The sequence below is a fragment of the Abramis brama genome (assembly GCF_963993115.1).
Source record: "Abramis brama genome assembly, chromosome: 9".
In the NCBI taxonomy this organism is placed as follows: Eukaryota; Metazoa; Chordata; class Actinopteri; order Cypriniformes; family Leuciscidae; genus Abramis; species Abramis brama.
The window spans coordinates 17,432,485-17,457,987 of record NC_139971.1 but is presented as its reverse complement, the minus strand read 5'-3'; the positions used below and the strand labels follow the sequence as shown (position 1 = coordinate 17,457,987).

General features: G+C 35.9%; 1 long non-coding RNA gene across 1 annotated transcript; it reads right to left on the bottom strand.

Annotated features, from left to right (window-relative positions):
* Positions 1–21,641: 21,641 nt before the first annotated feature.
* LOC311089077 lies at positions 21,642–24,220 on the bottom strand. Its single transcript, XR_014607629.1, has 2 exons — positions 23,261–24,220; positions 21,642–23,156 (listed from the first exon to the last, which is right to left on the bottom strand). It is a non-coding gene; the product is annotated as an uncharacterized lncRNA (long non-coding RNA).
* Between the last annotated feature and the right edge of the window lie 1,283 nt (positions 24,221–25,503).

The following is a 25,503-nucleotide window of genomic DNA, read 5'->3' as shown; positions in this document are numbered from 1 at the left end:
AAGAATAACATATAGGTTATGCACTTTTTGCATTGCATTGCATTGCACACCAGAACTAACTCAATCCCATGTTAGAGAGAGTGATAACATATGTGTTGTTGCTTTGCACAAACTATCTAATTGTGAATTGTGTGAACCAATTGTGCATTGAAGAATAACATATAGTCTGTGCACTACCTGCATTGCATTGCACAACAGAACTAACTCAATCCCATGTTCATTAAAGAGATAACGTGTGTTGTTGCATTGCATTGGATTACATTGCATTGCACACACGATCTAACGTTGTGTATTGAAGAATAACATCGGCTATGCACTTCTTGCATTGCATTGCATTGCACACCAGAACTAACTCAATCCCATGTTCATTCAAGACATATGTGTGTTGTTGCATTGCATTGCATTGTTAGATCGTTAGTGCAATGCAATGCAATGGAATGCAACAACACACATATCATCTCTTTAATGAACATGGGAATGATTTAGTTCTGGTGTGCAATGCAATGCAAGAAGTGCATAGCCTATGTTATTCTTCAATGCACAACTTTAGATGGTGTGTGCAATGCAATGCAATGCAACAATACATATGCTATGATTTTAATGAACATGGGAATGAGTTAGATATGTTGTGCAATGCAATGCAAGAAGTGCAAGGCTATATGTTATTCTTCAATGCACAACGTTAGATCGTTTGTGCAATGTAACAACACATATGTTATCTCTTTAATGAACATGGGATTGAGTTAGTTCTGGTGTGGAATGCAATGCAAATTTGCCTAGTAAAAACAGAGTTTGTGTTGTTGAATCATATTTTTTTCTAGTACCTCTTAAATATAGAGCTCATGACAAATAAAAGTTCCAGATGGACAAACATTAACTGCAAAACCCAGTGTGAATAACAATATCTTAAAATAAACTAGAGAGTGGATACACAGATATGGCCTATTTATGAATGAAATTCATGCATTTATTTGTCATTTAAACTGATGCAAACAGGGAAAGAGAGTAGAAAACACGTATTGTCCTGTCGCCCCCTCTAGTGGACAGCATTAAGTATTACGGCCTTCATTGCTCAGAGAACGCAAGTCAATGGATTTTTTGGGGAAAGTAAGTCTTTTTTTATTTTTATTTTTTATTAATATTTATTACAAACTCTTGTGGAGACAGCAGCAAAGAAAAAGGCAAGGTATCAACAAAATGTAGGTTTGACAATGAAAAAGATTAAAAATTAAAAATAAAAAATAAAAAAATAAGGCATTGTTATCAAATAAATAATACGTCTTACAGGACCAAAAACATTTCAGCAGCATAACAAATAGCTTCTACAGTTTGTTTAGAATTTTTTACAAGGTTCAAGGAGGATAATAACATACGAAATTCATTTTTAAAACAGTTTACATTTGGCAATTGTTTTTTCCATTTATTTTTGTGAATGTTCAAACCCATAATGATGATAAGGTTAATCAAAAGTGAAATGTCCCTCGTCAGTTTAGAATTATAAATAAGAATATCTTCGATTGTAAATTGTTCAAGTTCACTAATTTTATTATTTAACCAGCTATGGACATCTTGCCAGAACTTCCTACTAACTGAGCAAAGGAAGAATAAATGTTCTGTTCGTTCTGGGTTTTCATGACAAAAGTCGCAAGGGTCAACTTCAAAACCAAATCTACCCCTCAGTGTCTCCGCAGATGGATAGTAGTTGTTAAGAATTTTAAATTGCATTTCTTTTACTTTGGGTGCAATTGGCCATTTTATAAATTTCCAATGTTTTTCTGCAATTGTTGGATTATCTAATATTTTAAGTTGTATCTTCCTATCATAATCATATATATATATCCTTTGAAAGCTTTATTTAAATATTTGTTGTAACATTTTTTGTCCGTAATGTTTAATTCTCCTAGCGTTAAGTTTGGAAGTTTGATTTGGACTTTAGAAAAACTAATTGTGTTTTTTAATCAGCTGTATCGATAGATTTACAGATTTTCTTATATTCTTTAAGAGAACATTGAATATTATTAAATTTGTTTTTTTAAATCTTGTAACTGTAAGATTTCACCGTTTATATCTAAAATGTCATGTACAAAGATAATGCCTTGGTCAAACCAAAGCTGGTTGAACAAAGACTTTTTGTTTGATACAATTACTCTATTATTCCACAAGGTGGCACAATGAGGGGTAAAGTTATGGGTAAATACCATCTTCCAATGATGCAAAACTTGTTCATGAAACTCAGATAATTTAAAAGGTATTTAAGAAATTTCAGAGTCACATTTCAAAAGAAAGTTTAACCCACCGAACCTCTTGAAAATACTTTTTGGAATGTGAAACCATATTGAATCCGGCTTCAATAGAAACTCTTTCAACCACTTTATTTTAAATGTTCCTAACATTGCCTCAAAATCCAATGTTTTGATCCCCCCCTTTAACCAACATAGTAGGTCTTATTTCTCCATATAAATTTATATATAATGGAGTTAATTTTCCTCGCGTTTTTTGGAGCAATGTAAAGAGATTGACATGGATAAATCAGTTTGGATATACCCTCAGCTTTGGACAATAAGTAACGCCCAAAAATGTCTACTATGTCTACTAAATCTCTACTAAGCCAGTGGTTTAAGAATAATTTATATTTGAATAAGGAAAATTTGAATAAGGAAAATTGATATTTGATCAATTTTTTCTTTCATATTAATTTCCTCTCTTTGTTTTTCATCTTTAACCATCTTAACTCCAAGATATTTAACTTCTTTTTTTAACAGGGATTGACATTATTTCTGTATCTATACAGTCATATAACGCAAGTAGTTCACACTTTCATTTAAACGAAGACCTGAAGCTTTGGAAAAAATTTAAATTATTTGCAATGAATTGCTAACCATAGATTTATCCCATTAAAGATTCGCGCAAAACTTTTGTGATTTTTTCTAAATGTCGATAAAAAACTATTGCGAAATGACGGTTAAGATTCCATTAACCGATGTTATGCGACTGAAACGTAATTTTTTCCTCTCGCGATAAGTCATTCCAACGGACGATCATGGAAACGGACGTTGGTAAGTTTATATATATATAACAGCCACGTACCGCACTAGACATTATTATTATTATTAATGGAAGGAAACGTAGGTGTGTTATCCATCCAAGCATTAATGGCAAGGAAAGACTCTTATACTGTGAGCGGCACATATGAGGTGTTTCTGGGTTTTTCTCCCTCATTTCTGCTTCGAGGTCTTGATTGTGGCATTTCTTTGAGGTTTAGAATCCAGTATTTCTATCATTATTTTATCTTTTATGAATTTAATAAAGAACTCTGTCTCGTATTCTGTCCAAACACACCGCGTCATCTACGTCACCTCTACCTGTAAATGCGCAAAAACTGTTTCCATTGCAGTTTTGCGAAATATTTCTTTTTCGAATTGCTTGAAAAACCAGCGGAAAAACAATTTTTGGCGAAATTGACGTGTTTCCATTGGGCGTATTTTCAATTTGAAGGGTAATGGAAACGCGGCTAGTGTCGTCTGCAAACTGACTGAGGCGAAATTCGTAATCAAAAAAATGTATAGGCTACCCTGAAAATTTGGATGATTTAATATCAGATATGCTAGTAGCTGTGAACATAAAATGAACAACTTGGGACTAATTGGACATCCTTGTCTTATTCCGCAAGTTATATTTATTCTTGGTGTTAGTCCTGCGTTTAAGGAGACATAACTGCAAATATCAGTATAGAACATTTTGATTACTGAACAACATTTTTTGTCGAATCCAAAATTTTCTAAAGTAGAAAATAAAAAATTCGTGTTCTATAGAATCGAAAGCTTTGAAATAGTCTATAAATAAAATCAGGCTTTCCGATTCCAGAATAGACCGATAGTCCAGCATGTCCAATATTAATCTCACATTATTACATACTTCTACCTTTTATAAACGCAGACTGAGTTTCATCTACTATTTTATCAATTACTGTTTTCAATCTCTCTGCATATATTAACGCCAATAACTTATAGCCTATAATATAACTTAATAATAGGCCTCCAATTGTCTAAATTTGTTTTATCTTTTTTTGTTTTGGGGAGTAGGGTTATTATACCAGTTTTCATTGTTGGAGTAAGACATTCGATAAATGCATTCAATAACAATTCTTTGATATCTTCCCAAAAAAACGTCAAAAATTCCGAGGTCAACCCATCAATTCCAGGTGACTTCCCATGTTTCATTTTTTTTTCAGGGCATTTTCTATTTCTTGCAGATTTATTTTGCCGTCTAACCTTTTTTTTTTTTGTCATTCTCCCCAATCCTTTTAATATTGCTCTTAATCAGAGTAAAAGGGATTCACAGTCGCTCTTTGTGGAAATTTGAGCTATAAGAGTAAAAGAGTTGAACTTCCTCCTGTATTTGGCTATATGCTCTTCTATGACTGTGTCATTTTCTGTTAATTTGCAGATTCTTTTTTTAGACTACCTAGACTTTTCTAAGCCATAGAAATATGTTGTGTTCTTCTCACCTTCTTCGATCCATCTAGCCCTGGATCGTACAAAGGCTCCACTTGCTTTTTCTAAATAAATTTCATCAAGCTGTTTTTGGAGGGAGTTCAACTCCGTTAGTTCTTCCTCCGAAGCATTAGTTTTACCACAGAGTATGTTAATCATTTTCAGTATTTCTTTCTGTTTAAGTTTACTTGTTTTTGACATGCTTTTTCCCCGTTTCAATTGCCAACCTCTTTGTTTCAAATTTAAACCATTCGCACTTCCCTTTATTTGACATATCCATTCCTTTTACTTGTAGACAGAGGGATTTTATTTGTTTGCAAAAAACATAATTTGATAAAAGTATATTATTTAGTTTCCATATATTACCCGAAGAGCGGGAAAGTAAGTCTGACCAGTTAGTAAAGATATAAGCGAGTCAGACCAGTCTGAAGGTCTGAGCTGAGTTTGGTGAAGCATTAAAGTTCTAGGCGGAGGCAATTTCTCATAATAATAATAATAATAATAATAATAATAATAATAATAATAATAATAATGTTTAAATATATGCTGGCTTTCTAAAGCCAACATAATAAAGAAAACTCAGAGAAACATCGACCAATTCAGTATGTAATAAAATTTTATTAGTTTTATAATAAAACTAATAACACTTTAAAGGTATGCCGTGCTCTTCAACCGACATGATTTTAATTAATCCGAAACCTGGTAATTTTGTCAGTATTAATGTACGTTCACTAGCTTCTACACATGCTTACATTCATAAATATACATTTTGTGTCTATTAAATTTTCAAAATTATTTATAGCCTACATATGTCACACACGTCTACCTGCCTTTTGATGTAAATAAAAGACGAGAGTGGTAAATGTTACGGACATATGGTCCGTACTGTACATATGGTACAGTTCAGCCTATTATTGCCTTATTTTTATTTCCACTTCCCTTTTACCCAAAGAAACGGAACTATTTGCACTGTATTTATCAATGGGAAATACATCATGCTAAAATAATCTGCCATATGCTACTGTGGTTCACATTATTGGGGTCGCTTGCAAGTCTCAGCAGCGCGAATTACGTGACCAGCAACATATTTCTGCTTCAAATATTGTGCGTAGTTAACAGTGAGTGGTGGTTTCGGACATTATTTTATTAAAGTGCATTTGTCAGTGCCGCACTCGTACTGACTCTTATTCTGCATGACAGAAAGAATAGGCTTGTTTGAGATGCGCCTTGCCTCGCCTGAAATGTATGCGAGAGTAGGCGGCTGCAGTGAGAGGAGGAGTGAAAAAAGCGCAGGCAAGCCGGACAGTTCTCTCTTCTCGCAGTGGATCTGACACCTGTGAGATCAAAGATGGATATCGCGGGATTCACGCTCGTGCACAGTGTTGCTAATAAACTGGATGTAATTCAAGTTCTGTAGCTTTTATATGAAAATAAATAAAATGAACAAGACACCCAAAGTACTTGTTATTTAATTCCATTCCAAATACGTTTATCAATATTTTTTTCTTTACAGACATAGGCCTATGTGTTTTTTTTTTTTTGTGTGTTTTTTTATAAAAATTAAATTGCATAACCTAAAGAGATCGAACTGTCAGATAGTTTGGGAATATTCACACATAACATATACACATAAAACCTGATATTAGAGTTTTAAAATCAAAACATTTTAAAAGAGAACAATACATCACAGTTGTTTAAACCAATGAGCATTAAGCTGTGTCGTCAGCAAGTCGTTTCCCATCATGCTTTTGATCAGCGCAGTCGGTGGAGAGCAACTGCTCTCGACTGCAGAATCCGACACGTGCGCCTTGCGCTCGCGAGAGATTTTTGACATACATCAGCATGACATCAGAGCAAGGCGGACCGCACTTGGACACATTTCTAACCGGCATGCATTTCGCGCTGATCACCGGTGATCGGTTCTGCGCAGATTTTGCTCATCTCAAACAAGCCTAAAAGCTCGTCGCTTACTGAAGGCGGAGCGTTTCGACCAATCAGATGAAAGGGGCGTTTCTGCGCCGCCCACGTGTGCAAATGAAATAAACCGATTGTAAACCACAAACGAAAAATGAAAAATCAAGCCAAAACCTCATTTTTCATTTTTTAAACTAAACTAAACTAAAAAACGAATAAACGAGCTGGTTTTCATTCCATTCCAAACAGGAAATCAAATGATCAAAAAGGTTTTATTTTTATTTTTTATGTTTTATTGAACACCAAAAACGTAACAAAAACAGAATATACATCTATAATGGAATTGACAAATACAGATAAATGAGTAGGCACATGTCAGTCAAATAAATGGATAATGACAAAAGAACATTACATATATTTAAAAAAAAAAAAAAAAAAAAGAACAAGAAGGGGTCTCTTCATTCCTCTTCTAAGAGATCAAGGTCTCTTATTATTCTAGCCAATTTCTGGGCCTTTTTACTTTTCATACATTGCAAGAATGGAAAGAAAGTCTCTTTTAAATACAGAAAAATAAGGTTTCGTCTTCTTACATTTGCATTTATGAATAAAGAATTTGCCCAGAATCAACATTACATTAATAAAAAATTCATTTTTTTTCCTCATCCAACAACATTCCAAACATAATATGCTTCCTAGCAAAAGCTGGCAGTGAATGAATCTTTGTCTCCAACCAGTAAGACATATTTTCCCAAAAGGTATTTGAAAAAACACAAGAAAAAAAAGGTGATCGTTGTCTCTATGTCAACTTGACAAAAAGTACAGGCATTTTCTTCAAAATTAAACCGTTGTCTTAAAAATTCACTTGACCATTGAATATTTTAAAATGGGTTTCCTTAGCTTTAGGAGCCACTGGAAAGCTAATATACTGTGTTCACAATTTTTTAACAAATGTCATAAGCTTGCAAAACACAGTTATTATACACAAATGTCGGATATAATATAGAATTGAAACAAGAGCGAATGAGTTTGTTGGGAAGCATTGCCCTGAGGTCATTGAAGAGAAGGGAGTTCACAAGATCCATCTGGCATGTTGACAGAAGCGTTTTGTACAAAATTTATAAAACTTTTTGGAATGGCATTTAAGACACGCTCAAATTGTTTGCGTTCACATTGTAAGTTGTATTTACAACCAGACTCAACAACAGCTTTATCCATCAGGCTGTTAGGATGCTGAACTCTCTCCCCTCAGTCACCAGGCCGTCAAGAAGATGACCCCCCGCTCCCCCCCCCCCTCCCCCCCTGAACTGTCTTTGCACTACAATGCCATTTGCACACTTCAGATGCTGTTTTTGACAAACTGTCTTTGCACTACAATGCCATTTGCACACATGCTGTTTTTGACGAACTGTCTTTGCACTACCATGCCATTTGCACACTTCTGATGTTTGGTATGACTAAAACTGTCTTAGCACTTGCAGACTTAATTTAAATGTCTATTTTATTGATGCCTATATTTAGTGATAGTTGTATAGTTTTTAGCTTTTTTTTAAAACTTTAGTCTTAACTACATGTTTTTGTCTTCACCGTGGGATGGAGGGAAACGTAATTTCGATTGCTTTGTATGTCTGGAACATGTGAAGAATCGACAATAAAGCTGACTTTGACTTTGACTTTGATTTAGTACAAAAGTCTCTAAAAGTTAACAATCTCCCATCTTCATCCATTACAGTAAATGAAGAACTGACCAAATACCCTTTTCAAGCCAATCAAGAACACATAGAGACTTGTATCTAGATACAATAAATCTATTGTTCCATATAGGGATTCTGTGTGGAGAAAAGTTGTGGTTATATAACAAAATCTGCTGGTGAAAGGAAGATAATTTGATTGGCAGTCTGAAAACAGTCAAATCAAATCTCAGTTGAAAATCAATTCCACCCAATTTTCTAAATATACCTCTGGGAATGCAAAACCAGAAATTAGTTTCATTTGTTATAAATTTGTTAAGCCATTTGACCTTCAACATACCATTTATACAATAGAAGTCAAAGGCTTGTAATCCACCATTTTCATAATCTTGTATAAGATTTGCCCTCTTTATAGCACACGTTTACTCCATATATAATTGAAATGAATTTGATTAATGGTCTTAATAGCTCTATTAGAAATGGAGAGACAGGATGCAGGATAGATACACACTTTCCATTTTAGTTAAATAAATTCTACCAAAGATAGACAAATCCCTTTGCATCCATGCATCAAGCCTGCCTTTGCATTCATTCCACCTATTCCAGACATTTTGCTTTTCCATCATGACCTCATCCTTAGAAATGTTTATGTCTAAATATCTGACATTCGACTTGACTGGAATATTATATGAAATTTTAAGAGGGCATTCATGTATGGTAATAATTTCTGAGAATTTAGAAAAATAGTTAACTATCTCAATTACTTTAGGAACCTGGTCAAGACCTTTTAAAAATAATATTGTATCGTCAGCCAATTGACTAAGTATAATTTCCTGTCCAAACACATTTAATTTTTCAAAGTTTTTAATTAGGAGAGCCAACATCTCTGTAGCCAGAATAAACAATGAGCGTGAGATGGGGCATCCTTGTTTAAATCCTCTCTTAATATCAAATCTGGGTGAAGTACCTGTTGAATCAGGGTATCTTCCGTCCATTTCATTTCCTATTTGAAATGAAATAAGCAGAAACGAGAAACGGCGCCTTTATTCGTTTTTTCCAAAAAACGAAAAAACGAGATTTCGGCTTGATTTTTCGTTTTTTAGTTCACAGGCAAAAAACGAATAAATAGGCTTGTTTGAGATGCGCCTTGCCTCGCCTGAAATGTGTGCGAGAGTAGGCGGCTGCAGTGAGGGGAGGAGTGAAAAAAGCGCAGGCAAGCCGGACAGATCTCTCTTCTCGCAGTGGATCTGACACCTGCGAGATCAAAGATGGATATCGCGGGATTCACCCACGTGCACAGTGTTGCTAATAAACTGGATGTAATTCAAGTTCTGTTGCTTTTATATGAAAATAAATAATGAACAAGACACCCAAAGTACTTGTTATTTAATTCCATTCCAAATACGGGTCATTCTACAGAAACGTCCACTTTTGGTAGGGCAAGATGTCTTAAAATTAATTTCTTTTTCTAACATTTAAACTTACACCACATTATTAGACTACCCTTTGACTTTATGAATACGCATAAATGACAGCTTAATGATTTTTTATATTTTTTGTACATTTATTTAAAGACTGCATGTACCATTTTTTTTTGTCACTGGTGTTACCTTACTTCTTTAGCAATATTAAAGGTTTTTATGAAATATTATTTCAAATTTTTTTCAGCACATGTAGACAGAGTTAGCGAAAAATAATAATATTGCAACAAATAAGGAGATTATGTTTTATTTATTTTAATCAGGTTTGTTAAAAGTGTGCTTGAATGAGGTTAGTTCATCTGCGCTACCATCTATTTGCTATAACAATGAAAATATTTGAAAACCAGTTCAAATCAAGTAATGATGCAATCCTTTAAATCTTAACTTTTGAGTGTAGCAGAATTAAATGAATGTACCATTATTACTGTCACATGTGACATTGCATTTAATGTGACAGAAAAAAAGACAGTAACACCAGTGACACAATAAAGTTTATCTATAAATGGGAGTCAATGGTGTTACTGGTGTTACCTATAAGAAAGGTGACACCAGTGACAGTAACACCAGTGACAATTTTCATGAAAAATTAATTTTACAAAATGGCTGCTGCAAGGTATCAAACCACATGTTGTCAATCATGGTATACTAACTAAATTAAGTAGTTTAATCCATTTGTATTCTAGTTTTTTTACAATTACCCAACAGTAAAGTAGGTCATACCAGTGACTTCAACTAAAAGCTTCATATGAAATCATGAGATAAATGAGAAGATTTCTGATAACTGAAAAGAGACAGTGGATCTACCATGGGCTTTTCTTCATAGATATTCAGGAAATTGGAAGAAGAAAGTCAAGTGATGTCATCAGTGTGAATTTTATTTCAAAATAAGAGATTTTTGTTTAACGGTAACACCAGTGACACAACTCCAGGGGACCACTACTTTCGTTATAAATTGAATAATATTTATTCTGAATTTTTTTTATATATATCATTTACATAATATATTTGATAGTTATGTATACATTATTGTATTTTAAATGGTGTAAAAACCTGTTATTGACCCCAAAATAAAGCATTTTCCCTCTGTACATGACTGTGGGGACGAGCACTTCTGTGGCGCTTGAAATTCTATATAATTAATAAAAATCAAATATTGCCATATTGATGGCTCAAGAAGGTGTAATTGTTCAAATAACATATTGTTTTATTTTAAAATGTAAAGAAATTGTAACCCTAAAGTGTTTTTTAAGTGTAATATTTCTGCAAAGGCTAGGGACAGAAAAATGGACATTTTCATAGAATGACCCATACATGCTTATCAATATTTTTTTCTTTAATACAGACATATGTGTTTTTATTTATTTTATTTTATTTTATAAAAAAAATGAATTGCATAACCCAAAGAGATCGCACTGTCAGATAGTTTGGGAATATTCACACATAACATATACACATAAAACATGATTAGAGTTTTAAAATCAAACATTTTAAAAGAGAACAATACATCACAGTTGTTTAAACCAATGAGCATTAAGCTGTGTCGTCAGCAAGTCGTTTCCCATCGTGCTTTTGATCAGCGCAGTCAGTGGAGAGCAACTGCGCTCGACTGCAGAATCCGACAGGTGCGCCTTGCGCTCGCGAGAGATTTTTGACATACGTCAGCATGACATCAGAGCAAGGCGGACCGCACTCGGACACATTTCTAACCGACATGCATCTCGCGCTGATCACCGGTGATCGATTCTGCGCAGATTTTGCCCATCTCAAACAAGCCTAATGACTTCAAAATTCGTTTTGCACATGTGGACGGTCATGAGGCGCCCCTGTCAGCCGATTGGTCAAGAAAATCTGAGCATGTGACGTCATTGGTAGTTCCCCAGGTTTATTCAACAAAATAATAGTCCTATGGCTCTGCGTACCGCATATTAAACTGTTCAGGGCAGGTCCTGGGCTTACTTATGTGCAACTTAACGCGTTTCAGAGAAATATTTATATATCAGAAATATTAAATATTAATCTGCACCCAGACGGTTTTATTAGCTGGGCGGAGTTAAATCTGTGTGGTGAAGCACAATGTTCAGTCAAGTGTAGCATATCAGCAGTCATAACTCTTCTTTTAGACAATACGCTCAGTTTTGGACAAGGGGTGGTTTTTGCAAATACTGTATTGCAAAACTGCTGATGGTGGTGTTGCTGTTGTTTTATGCTACAAGTTTAATACTATGCGGATGCGGGAGTTAAAACTGTGCTGGACTATGTTGGTGACCCAGTGTAATTGTAGCCTACAGCGTAAAATACAACCACAAACACACGTAATATGTATGCATAGCCAAAACACAACATGAGTTTGTTTAAACTTGATTTTTATTACCACCCATATATTTATTTTTCCGAACTCCACGCCAGAGGTCCCCCTCAGCACCCCTAACCCTTGTGTTATGTTGCGGGTCAATTTGAACCGTTTAGGGTGCTTTCACATCTGTAGTTCCGTTCATTCCAGACCAAGGGAGAAAAATTATGTTGCTAAACAGTGACATAATGCACAACGCACTCTGACTACGGCAGCTGGTTTAGTCCAAAAATGCGCAGTTCTTTGGCAGTTGGGTCTGTTCGAGGTCGGATCACGTTCTCACCACAAACGAACCGCTCCAGAGTTCGTTTGAAAGCGTACCGCTTTTGGTGCGCACCCGAGTGCGATTGCTGCATTCACACCTGCCCAAACGAACCGCACCAAGGGGGAAAACAAACTTGCGATTCAACAGAACTAAATGAGGCAGGTGTGAAAGAAGAACCCTTAGATTTTTTAGTTGTTGGAAATACTGGTTAACCCTATGTTTTTTTTTCTTAATATTTTGTGACTTTTTCTCATTTATCATGACGAACATGCAAAGTTTCAACATGCTGATGTGTTTTAGCCTATACAAACAAAATTACTCGTAGCTACGTTCCTGATGTTCACGGGCCAATTTGACCCAAACATTTTAACGCTCTAATGCAACTGTAGGCTACTGACCCAAAATAATAAAATTGCTTGGTTATATATATATATATATATATATATATATATATATATATATATATATATATATATATTACAACCTTAAGAAGCTAAAATGAGCTTTTCCACACTTATTTTAATACAGAAAAATATTTTGTCAGCCACAGATGGTAAAAAATGAGCCATCATTTATTTTTTCAATCTACCTGAAATAACATTAAACCTTTGTTTGTTGGTATTTTGTGACTTTTTTTCATTTATCATCATGATCATGCATGCATGGTTTCAACATGCTGATGTGTTGACATATACAAACAAAATTACTATTACATTTGTGATGTTCCCGCCCGGGTCAATTTGTCCCTCAGCTATTCAAAAGCAACTGTACGGACACATGTGTTTGTATGACAGGGCACTTCAACTCCAGTTCTAAAGTGCAAGTGTCTAAAAGTGATCTAACCCTATCCAAACACACTTGAAAAAGCTAAATCACGTTGTTCAGAATTAATTGCAAATTACAGATGAAAATCTTTGTCAGACAAATCAGCTCTCATTTCTATATTCAAGATATTTGAAATACCTAGCTTTTAACCTTTTATGATTTTCAAAGGCAGCTTTACAGAGCCAATAAATAAATAAAAAACATTTATTTGATGTATGTTTTTGTTATGTTTTGTTTCTCACTCCCATGTGAGTGAATAATGAGCTTTCCCACAATTTTGCTTAGTGTGGCACAAGACTTTGACATAGACAGCAGGAAAAATGAGCTCCCAAAGATTGACATTTAAATAAGTCATTTCACAGGTTTTTGATGATACTGATACAGATGAAGATGTTTCCGAGTTAGAGGATGCTTCAGAGATTGAGGAAAATGTTGTTGAAGATACAGAAAATGAATGAAACTAGGGAAACTATTAACTGTCTATAGGATACTAAAGGGAAAGTTAACTTAGGAAAAGTAAACATTATTTTCATTATACAGCTACATTTAATTGTTCAGTTATGATGTTATAAGCATAAAATGTATAAGAAAAAAATGAAAACGTAAAAAAAAAAATATGCAAAAAAAGTCAGTAGGCCTATACTGTTTATAAAAAGAAAACGGTTTTAAAAAATGGTTAAAAAAACAATTTGTCAATTTGACCCGCTCCGTAAGTAGCCTACACGGAAATCGAACAGTGCACGAGGGTACGTTCAGCATATAGCGCTTATTTTAGATTTTTTTAATGTTTGACAACATCTTCCTCCACTCTTTGAACAATTTTAATTAACATTAGCCTATTCGTTATTAACAAAGCGAATAAGACGGATGAGATAACACAAGTAAATGAAAGACCTATTGATTAACCTTTCAAACGAATGCGGTTCATTGTTATTTTTTAATGAAAACACAACAACAATAAAATAGTAGGCTACAATAAAAAAAACTCCTGCATAGTATTAAACTTGAATTAACAAAACGATTAAGACAGAAAAACAACAGCATAGGATAACAAATAAATAAAATATATTTGGAAATTTCAAATAAAACGAACGCTCAGTTTTGTGATCACACTGTTATTTCACCTTTTTGTTGTTGTTGTTTTCAAAGACAAACTCACTTTTATATTAAACAAATAAATATTTCTTTACTAACAAAATCTTGCGCTTTTTCCTCCGCTATCGTCCTGTCAATCATATCGCTGTCTCACTCTCGCGGCTATGATTAGCTACAGTTACAGTACAATTTTATTTACCATCATCGCGGTACCCACCACCATCAGCAGTTTTGCATTACAGTATTTGCAATAACCACCCCTTGTCCAAAACTGAGCGTTACTGCTGCGTAGGCTATATGCTACACTTGACTGAACATTCATTGTGCTTCACCACACAGATTTAACTCTGCACAGCTAATAAAACCGTCTGGGTGCAGATTAATATTTAATATTTCTGATATATAAATATTTCTCTGAAACGCGTTAAGTTGCACATAAGTAAGCCCAGGACCTGCCCTGAACAGTTTAATATGCGGTACGCAGAGCCATAGGACTATTATTTATTTATTTTTATTATTATTTATTTTTATTTTTTTATTATGCAATAACAAATACAAAACAACCATAAATGAGCAATAAATGAGCATATAAACAATACACAGAAAAAGAGGGTTACATTACATAAACATAAAGAATATTAAGCTAGCTTAGGCTAAATGATTGACACCAACGTAGAGTCTTACAAGCAGCAGAGTTTTTAGAATTCCTCAAGGAGTTCAAATATATATCAAAATCTTTCTTAAAAATGAAAAAGGAAGGAGTTTTCTTTGAAAACTTACACTTGTGAATATAAAATTTGGCAAGAAAAAGTAATAAGTTGAGAATAAATTTAAAATGATAAGGGTCTACTTTCAGAGAGTCACCAAAAAACACAATTTTTTGGCTTATACAAAAGTTTACAGACATATATCTTTTAACAAAATTTGAAAAGTCAACCCAAAATATTTTGCAATACATACATTCCCAAAATAAATGAGTAATTGTCTCAACAACCTGATGACAAAAGGTGCACAAGGGGGAGATACTATTATTAAATTTAGCAAAATTATAATTAACTGGATAGCAATTATGAATAATTTTAAAAGATACTTCAACAACTTTATTAGATAAAAATAACTTTTTCTGAAGGAGCCAGAAATCTTCCCATACTATATTATTATCAAATTTGTTGTTCCAAAAGCTTACACAAGCAGGTAAAGAAATCTGATCCTTGTTAAGAATTGAGCGAATTTTCTTGTTTGACAATCTGCTGAAAGGAGTTTGATCAACAAATAAATTAGTGTTGTCAAATATAGGTGGAGAGCATAAAGGACCTTTAGGGCCAGGATTGACTAAAGGTTTTATACAATCAGGAATTGCCCCAAAAACAATGGCATATTCTCTTGGGGGGACTGGAAAAGAGTGTTCATAAGAGAGCAAGACACCCCTTTCATCTAAAAGTTGACTCACTAAAAGTATATTTTTATCAAACCAATTGTTTAAAAAAAGAGATTTATTTTTATATTTAATATTTTGGTTGTTCCAAATAAAATAATTATGCGGAGAAAATGTATACTTATATATCAGGGACCAGCATATTAAAGCCTGTTTATGAAAACTAGAAAGAGTTAAAGTTGTTTTAGAAATGTCATAGTTGCAGCGTAACAAAAAATGCAAACCCCCAACTGAACTGAAAATATAATTTGGGATAATATTCCAAAAAGATGTAGGATTGTTCAAGAAAGATTTTATCCACTTAACCTTGAAAGAATTATTAAGAGTGGAAAAGTCCACTAAGTCAAAACCACCCATTGTCCGATCAGCTATCATAACACTCTTTTTAATTAAATGTTTTTTAGATTTCCAAACAAAGTTTACTATCATTTTGTCCAGCGTTCTAGAAATCTCCACAGGAACATCCAGAGCCATTGCAGGATAGATGACCCGAGATAACCCATCTGCTTTGGAAAGTAACACTCTACCTGATATAGACAGATCTCGCTGTAACCAAGAATTAAATTTGCGTTGAATAGAAAGAATAAGAGGTTCAAAATTTAGCATTGATCTTCTTTTTTGATCTTTACAAATAATTATACCCAAGTATTTCACTTCGGATTTGACTGGAATGTCACATACTTTATCATCAGTGGAATCTTTAATAGGTAAAAGTTCACATTTGTGAATATTAAGTATTAAACCAGAAGCAGATGAAAAGAGATCAATTATATTTAAGGCTACAGAAACTTGTTCTTTATTTTTTAGAAATAGAGTGGTGTCATCAGCCAATTGGCTTATTAAAATTGATTGGTTTGCAACAGAGATACCTTTCAGATTACTATTTTGAATATGGAAGGCTAATAATTGCATTGGAAGCAGAAAAAGATACGGCGATATTGGGCAGCCTTGACGGATGCCTCTATCTATATTAAATCTATTAGTAGTACCTTGCTGTAATTTAATTGAAGCATTGGCGTTATTATACAAAGTTTGAATTGCATTGATAAAGTTTGGGCCAAAACCAAAAATATTCAAAGATTTAAGAATAAAAGGAAACTCAACAGAATCAAAAGCTTTATAAAAATCAAGAAAAAGCAAGAAACCGTCATCAGAGATCAGATCCGAATAATCTAAAGTATCAAGAACAAGTCTAATATTATTTGAGATAAGTCTGTCTTTCATGAAACCCGACTGAAAGTCATCAATTATATTATCTAAAACACATTTAATTCTTTTAGCAAAAATCGAGGCTAGTATTTTGTAATCATTATTTAATAAGCTTATAGGTCGCCAATTTTCAAGTTGAGAAGGATCCTTTTGTGGCTTAGGGATCAAATTTATAACACCCTGAGTCATAGAACATGGGAGAGTTCCCTTATGTAGGCTTTCTAAATACACTTGGAGAAGAAATGGAGAAAGAATATTTGAAAATTTCTTATAGAACTCTGTGGTCAGACCATCATTTCCATGAGACTTATTAAGTTTCAGCTTGTCGATCGCCTCAGAAATATCTTTCAATTGAATAGGAGATTCACACAGATTTTTCCCAATATCATCAATTTTGGAAATACGGTCTGAGTCAAGAGAATTAAAAAATAAGTCAAAATTTTGTTGAGAGTGTCTAGAACGATAAAGATTTTTATAAAATTCTTCACAATACTTAGAAATGTCTTTATGATCTTTTAAGACTACTCCGTTTAAGTTAAGACTATTGATAGAATTGAGATGATTACGCTGTTTCTCTAACCTAAAGAAATAACTGGAATTTCTTTCTCCCTCTTCCATCCATCTCCTTCTTGAACGAACAAAAGCACCCTTTGCTTTACATATATACAAGTTATCTAATGAGTTCTGAAGTTCAGCCAATTCTATTTTCTGGACAACTGATACATTTTCAAAGGGGATACAGGAGAGACAGACAATTCTTTTAACAATGTTAAGTTCCTCTAATTTGTATTGCTTGGCTTTTTGAGATCCAACTTTGAATAACAATAATCTAATGTTGTATTTTAATAGTTCCCAATTAGAACTAAAATTCTTTTCAGCTTGAGCTTTATTAAAAAAATAAATTAATTTTAGAAATTACAGATTGACAAGTTTCCTCATCCTCTAATAAAGCAGAGTTTAGTTTCCAATATGAACTATATGTTCTTGAGTAAGATGGGTTATCAAAAGACAGAATAATAGATTGATGATCGGACAGTGGAGAAGGCAAAATTTCAACCTTATTGACATAATCAGATAAAGAGTCAGATATTAACCAGAAGTCAATCCTAGACCTCAATGAACCAGAGCTGTTAGACCAGGGGCCTGTACCATGAAGCCGGATTAGGTGGCTAGCCAGCTATGTTTCAGCTTAGTTTCCGCCAACCCTGGGTTTTAGGTACTATGAAAGTAGCTCGGTTTTAATCGGTGTTCGTTGCCATGGTATCTTACGCTGCACGGCTAACCTGCTCCGGGGCAGGTTATGTTCTGGATTCGAGATCTCAGACTGAAGTTTGACCAATCAGCTGAGAGCAAAGAAACATAGGTGACGTAACTTATTCCCAGTGTCTGCTGTTGCAATGACTTCACCTTTTCTTCCAAATCCGGTGGACATCTCAGCGCAAATTGTTTGACGAGCACTTCGTAGAGAAAGAGTTTTTAGCCAGACAAAATCCCCTTGCCTTAACTGATAGTTACTTGTTTGAAAGATACAGATTTTCCGCGGAAGGAATGTCTTATCTTTGCGAACTTCTTGAGCCGCACATAAAGAATTTAACACGTCGAATTCATGCACTTACTGTACCGCAAATATTGCGTCGCGGTATATAAAAAAATATTTTTTTTTTTGTTTGTTTTTTGTTTTCTTTTGCAAGTGGTACATTCTTGCACGGTGGGTGACGCACAGAAGCTATAGGGGAAAACACGGTTAGTCAAACCAAGGTGGTCCTCGCTCTGCAGGAGTACATGAAAAGTTTCATTAGTGTTCCCCGGACATTTATCGACCATGTCCATAAAAGAGGGCTTTTATAAAATTGCCAGTAAGATATATTGATAGGGTGACATCACATGAACACTTTTTTTTTAAAGCAAATTTCACAAGTGTACTATACAATATATAATAGCCTACATGTTAAGAATTATTTTGAATCTTCTTTTTATTATTCTTCTGTTAATCTTATGATAGGATTCCCTAGAGTCATTGCAACATGTATGCAGTCTATTGCTCCAATCTCCACTGCTCTAGGAATGAGGCAGATTATGTTAATAGGAAGTCCTATCACAGCCATAATGTTCAGGTAGAGATGATGTGAATATGTGAGATGATTATTTTCTGTGAGATGAATCTTTAAATTAATAGTAACATTAACAGATATAACAATGATTTACTAAACATTTCATCTGCAGACGACTTGTGGTCATGAACATATATGATCAAGTTTGGATGCCAAATGGCCTGGCTCCAGTGCTTGTCTCACGAATTTTCCGTGAGTCGGTGTTGTGTCAGCGCTTTGAGGAAAGCAAGTTAAATTTGGTACAATACAAAACACTGTTAATTTGAACTGAGCTAGAAAAACCTACACAATAACCCCCTATCATGACCCTCAGACAGGGCCACAGCACCGCTTCAGTGTGGCCCTCAGTAAAACCAGAGTGAAGATAGAGATGACCTTTGGCATCCTAAAGGCACATTTCAACTGTGTTCGGCCCTTAAGAGTCACCAGAGCGGGCATCACAGATAGTGGCTGCATGTGCCATTCTGCACAATATAGCCACCAGTAGAAAGGAGCGAGAAACACCATAAAACCAGCTTCTCCCCGATGAAACTGACCCGATCACACTTGACCACCCAGCTGGTGCAGATATATATTACATATATATATTACAATTACAATATTACACTTAATAAAAGCACATTGACTGCAGATATGTCTCAAACTGTTTTATTGGTTTTGTGGGATGGGAGGGAGAAAGAGAGCAAGAGAAAGTTGCATTAATAAATATTCATACTAAAGTGTTACTTGGTTAAATAAGTTATACTAATATATATATATATATATATATATATATATATATATATATATATATATATATATACTATATAACTATATACATACTGAGATCAGTTTTATCCCATTGAGATACTTTAATAAGCACTGAAGCCCATTGAGGTAGAGGCCTCAGTTTCTGGGACAGGTTGTGAAAAATCTTACAATAAAAGAGATGTGTAAGGGCCAGTCCCTTTTTTATGCCACACATTCAAATGTTTGCCATAATAAAAAGCCCAGTGCATTCACATCAGCAACAGTCTGAGAACACACAGACAGAGTGTCTTCATCATTTCCTCCACCCTAATAAATAAAAATATGCCAATGTAAAGCATAACTGTTGTAAAGCAGGTTATGTTTGGTGTTCTGTCTGCTGCATACTGACATCTGTGTGGGAGACTGTGTGTGTATGTGTGCTGGCTTCAACAGGGACACTGTATTTCCCTCTACTGCAGAACATAGTCAGCCATATTTAAAACTTAAAAGTAGTAATGTATTGCACACGTACCCAGTGTTACTTGCTTAGAGGAGCCAGCACCAGGGTCAGATTGTACAGCACCTGTAATCCCATCCATAATCGGCCGTCCCTTATTGCCTACTCAGAGCCAACTCCTCCACCAGTGTATTCTGGTTTTCTGAATTTAATTCTTTATTTCTGTTTTCTGCAAACAAGTGTTTGTGATAAAATGTTCACAAAAGTAATAAAAGGTTGTGGTAAATACTCACCACTTTGAATTATATTTTTATATTTTGTCTTTATCTGCTGCCAAGAACATTTGGAGTTGGGGTTGCATCTAAAAATCAATGAATATAAATTTTTCTTAGTACCGGTACATGCACATTTTTATATATTATAAAAATAGACTATAGGCTAATAGGCTATATTACACGTATAGGCTACACATACATACATAATTTTACATAAATATATAACGTATTTGTTTAACTTACACATTAACAATCAGCAATCTTTCTCCAACAGTCTTCTCTTGCTTTGGCCGCAGAGACCGTATTGTTTCGAGCTTGAAATACATATTTAAATTCATTGTAATTATGAATGATTATCTCTTGCTCCTCCGCGGAAAAATCGCGACCCGCGATTGGTTGTTCAGTGTCGACGTCACTCTTTTATGTGCACGCGCGCGTGGAGTAATCATAGCTTGAGGATCAAAGCCTGAGTTGACAGAGAAAGTTGATGAGCTGCATCATGGTACCAATAAAGCCTGATTGCATCGGTTTGGTTTTGTCAACTCAAAACTTATCCTGTAACCCCGAGTTTGTTCAGCTACCTTCATGGTACAGGCCCCAGGTAAATTGTGAAGCATGCGGATGTTTTTCCCTCCAAATGTCTGTCAGACCAAAACGGGAAATCAATTTACAGAGATCTGATGATCCATTAGAAATTCTAGGTGGTGATCTATCTAAAGAGCTGTTCATAGTTTGGTTAAAGTCTCCACCCAAAATAATAAGCAAATTAGAATATTTCGATTTAAAATAGTCTAAGTGTGTTTCTATACAAATTAAACAGATTCAAGTTATTTTTTGCCGTGTTAAATCCATAAATGTTACCGAGGACAAAGATACAATCATTTAAGGTAACTAATAAAAAAAGAAAGTGACCTTCAGGATCAGAAATTGACTATTATTTTACCCTTAAACTTGTGCTTTAACGTTATGACTCCTGCTGAAAGATTAGAACCATATGAAGAAAACAACTCATCACCCCATTGTGATTTCCAAAACTTAAAATCGCTTGAGTTTGCATGAGACTCCTGTATAAAACAAAAATCAGAGCTAAGAGATTTAGCATACAGAAAAATAGCTTTACGTTTGACATCGTTACGTAACCCTCGTGCGTTAATTGAGCAAACAGAAAATTTAGGAAACATTAGAACAACAGCCTAATGTCACCGGTGCAGGCCGGGGCGGACTCGGATGACCAGCCGCCCCTGACTCCAGACACCACCGTGAGCAGCTGACACCACAGGCACGCAACAAATGGACAAAAGAGGAGGCAAGTAATTGAGTTCAAAGTAACAATCTTTATTGAATAACAATCAACTTGGGAAAAGAATAAGCAACTCTTTTCTTCTAGGGCTATTTGACCGGAGTAGCCGCTGGGTCGATTCTTCACGGTCTTCGGGACACAATAGTGCAATAGTGACTCTAAAAGCTTACTTCACAGCGTTGCTGCACATCTGCAAGACTCAGACAGTAAGTAACAGGTAATGTATTCTCCTCAGTATCAGATACGTTGTCGGGCACAATGGTGGGACAGTGACTCTAAAAGCTTACTTCACAACGTTGCTGCACATCTGCAGGACTCAGACGGTAAGTAACAGGTAATGTATTCTTCTCAGTATCAGATACGTCGTCGGGCACAATGGTGGGACAGTGACTCTAAAAGCTTACTTCACAACGTTGCTGCACATCTGCAGGACTCAGACGGTAAGTAACAGGTAATGTTTCTTCTCTCAACAGCAGATTCTCTTATCATGACATGAAGGGGAAATTGTGACTTTAAAACTCACTTCACAGCGTTGCTGCGCATCTGCAGGACTCAGACGGTAAGTAAAAGGTAATGTTTCCTCTCTCAACAGCAGATTCTCTTATCAGGACATGAAAGGAGAATTGTGACTTTAAAACTCACTTCACAGCGTTGCTGCGCATCTGCAGGACTCAGACGGTAAGTAACAGGTAATGTTTCTTCTCTCAACAGCAGATTCTCTTATCATGACATGAAGGGGAAATTGTGACTTTAAAACTCACTTCACAGCGTTGCTGCACATCTGCAGGACTCAGACGGTAAGGAACAGGTAATGTTTCCTCTCTCAACAGCAGATCCTCTTATCAGGACATGAAAGGAGAATTGTGACTTTAAAACTCACTTCACAGCGTTGCTGCGCATCTGCAGGACTCAGACGGTAAGTAACAGGTAATGTTTCTTCTCTCAACAGCAGATTCTCTTATCAGGACATGAAAGGAGAATTGTGACTTTAAAACTCACTTCACAGCGTTGCTGCGCATCTGCAGGACTCAGACGGTAAGTAACAGGTAATGTTTCTTCTCTCAACAGCAGATTCTCTTAGCATGACATGAAGGGGAAATTGTGACTTTAAAACTCACTTCACAGCGTTGCTGCACATCTGCAGGACTCAGACGGTAAGTAACAGGTAATGTTTCTTCTCTCAACAGCAGATTCTCTTATCATGACATGAAGGGGAAATTGTGACTTTAAAACTCACTTCACAGCGTTGCTGCACATCTGCAGGACTCAGACGGTAAGTAACAAGTAATGTTTCTTCTCTCAACAGCAGATTCTCTTATCATGACATGAAGGGGAAATTGTGACTTTAAAACTCACTTCACAGCGTTGCTGCAGTCTTCAGGATCCTTCTCCCAGCATCAAACACTTTCACCAGACATTCGCGAGAGACTCAATAGGCGGCTTTACCAGCGAGGTTGTACCTCTTCAGAGCTCAGTCAGTAGGTATAATAGTTCGGACTTTTCCGCAGCCATACGTTTTTTTCCCGAGACTTGTAATTTCAGAGAAAAAGAGAGGATTAACAAGAGCCTTCAATGAGGAATACTCCACAACAATACTCAGTGGAAGAGAAGATAATACAAAGCATTACTTCACCAGTTCAGTTGTTTCGTTCTGGAATTTGGATGGAGACAAGTAGATCATTTCACAAGAATGAAAGCAGGCGTTGGGAGACTTTTCTCAGCATAGCACACAGCACTCGTGTTCACTACAAATCCACAGCATTAATTCGGCGTGCATCAGGTAAGGCAAACAACTGCAAATCACTCACACAGTAGGGCTGATCAGAAGCCTCGCTTCATCCATGCATTTCATTGGGAATATTCAACTCTCAGTTCTTCTCCAGTATATCTGAAACAGACGTCCTCCTCAATAGTAAATTTCACATTCACAGTCTTTTCTTCAAGCTTTACATTTGATTCAATGATGTAATTAATTCACTTATCTTTCTCTCTTCCTCTTCCAGCACAGATCCAAGCAGCAGTTCAATCCAGTAGTATTCCACAAACAGCTCTAAACGACAGACTCCAATGGCAGTTCTTCACTTACACGAATTCCCAGGATTACCGCATTCAATGTAAGCGCCCAAACAGGAGATCTTCTACCCCCAGACGCGACGACAGAGACCCAGCCGAACAACTAGTCAAAGGAACACCGACCAGCAATTACACCACCAGCAACCGTCTTCACCGACTGAACCCAACCATCCCCACTCTTCTCTCCTGAACGGCTCCTTTATCCTCCTCTTGTGAAGCGAAAAGCCTGTACAAACGCCGCTCCTCTCTCTCACACCTGCCGTGCATCAGCGGTAATCAAGGCGGGCAATGCCTCGGCTACACCCGGAACCGGAGTAAGGTGTTACACCAAAATAATCCCCTCGGGGAACATGGAAAAAGGGTTCCGCTTTTCCAAGCATTCTTCTGTCACCCGTGACACTAACACCAAAACTGTAACAAGTGAGTCAGTCCACAGCATTCTGTAAATAAACAATTACTTGTAAATAAACGGTTGTGGTCATATGAGAGAGAGAGAGAGAGAGAGAGAGAGAGAGAGAGAGAGAGAAATGCAGTCTGTTATCTTTCAGTAAGCATTTAGAAAATTGAGAACTGTTACTTCAAAAACCATGACAAAAAGAGAGAACCATACCGCTAGTAACACCAACTAGCAGCTAATTCAAATCATTCAACGACCTCCATGTCTTGCAAATGAAGTTCTTTGCCATCAACGTACGCCTTTGGACCAACGAAATAAGCACGTTTCCCTTGCTGCCGGGCTCTCTCAACAAGTGGCCAAAGTTTATTACGCTGCACGCGATCCTCGGGGGTCAAGTCTTCTGCGAAACGCAAGTGGTGCGTAGCAAGATAAGGAGAGTTCTTTGCGGCTTTCCAGAGAGCATCCCGAAAATGACGCATTGTGAACTGAAGAATAATTCCGCGAGTTTTTTTTGGACCAGGGGGCAGAGTGCCGTCGATCCTCACTCTTCCCAAACGGTGCACCACATCGATTAACTCGTGAGACTTACCAGCAAAAGCTGGGACAACAGCCTCGCATATATCCAGAACTTTCTGCCTGATGTCTTCTCCTGGTTGTTCGGGTAAACCATGGAGGCGCAGATTCCATCTCCTCTTATATCTGGAGAGATCCTGTACTTTATTCTCCAATTCACTGATTCGAATTTCAGTCACCCGCTTATCAACTCGCTCCACATTCCTCTTTACATCTTTAATTTCTTCAGCCAGAAATTCGACTGATATCTTTACCTCTTCAATGCCTTTATCAAGGATGTCGGCTCTTTCATTGATGACGGACTTGAGAGATGTTATTATCATCACGGCTAAAGGGGAATGCATATCTTCATCATCATCATTCCTGCCTTTTTTGTGCAATGGTTCCTTAATCGGAGTTTCAGGTAGAGGAACAACTGAACCCGAGCACGAGTCAAAGTCCACAGTAACATTTGCACCGAGATCTAAAGATGAATCCATTAGCTTGGATCTACGTTTTTTTCCTTTTGTCATAATTCAAAAAGTTCTTCTAACGGTTCGAGCACGTAACTCGAATGTAGGCCTAATTCACGACAACGAACATCCCAAAAATAAAATAAAACATAACAAAACAGACCCCTAAATAATCAAAAAGTGATTTCGAGTAGAAATAAATGTGGTATTAAATGAGATGCATTCTAAATTACAAGTTTAAGCACAATTGTCCACGGACTGATTCACTCACACTGTCAACTTCACGCCGCCATTTTTCAACCCCCGACTATTATTTTGTTGAATAAACCTGGGGAACTACCGATGACGTCACATGCTCAGATTTTCTTGACCAATCGCCTG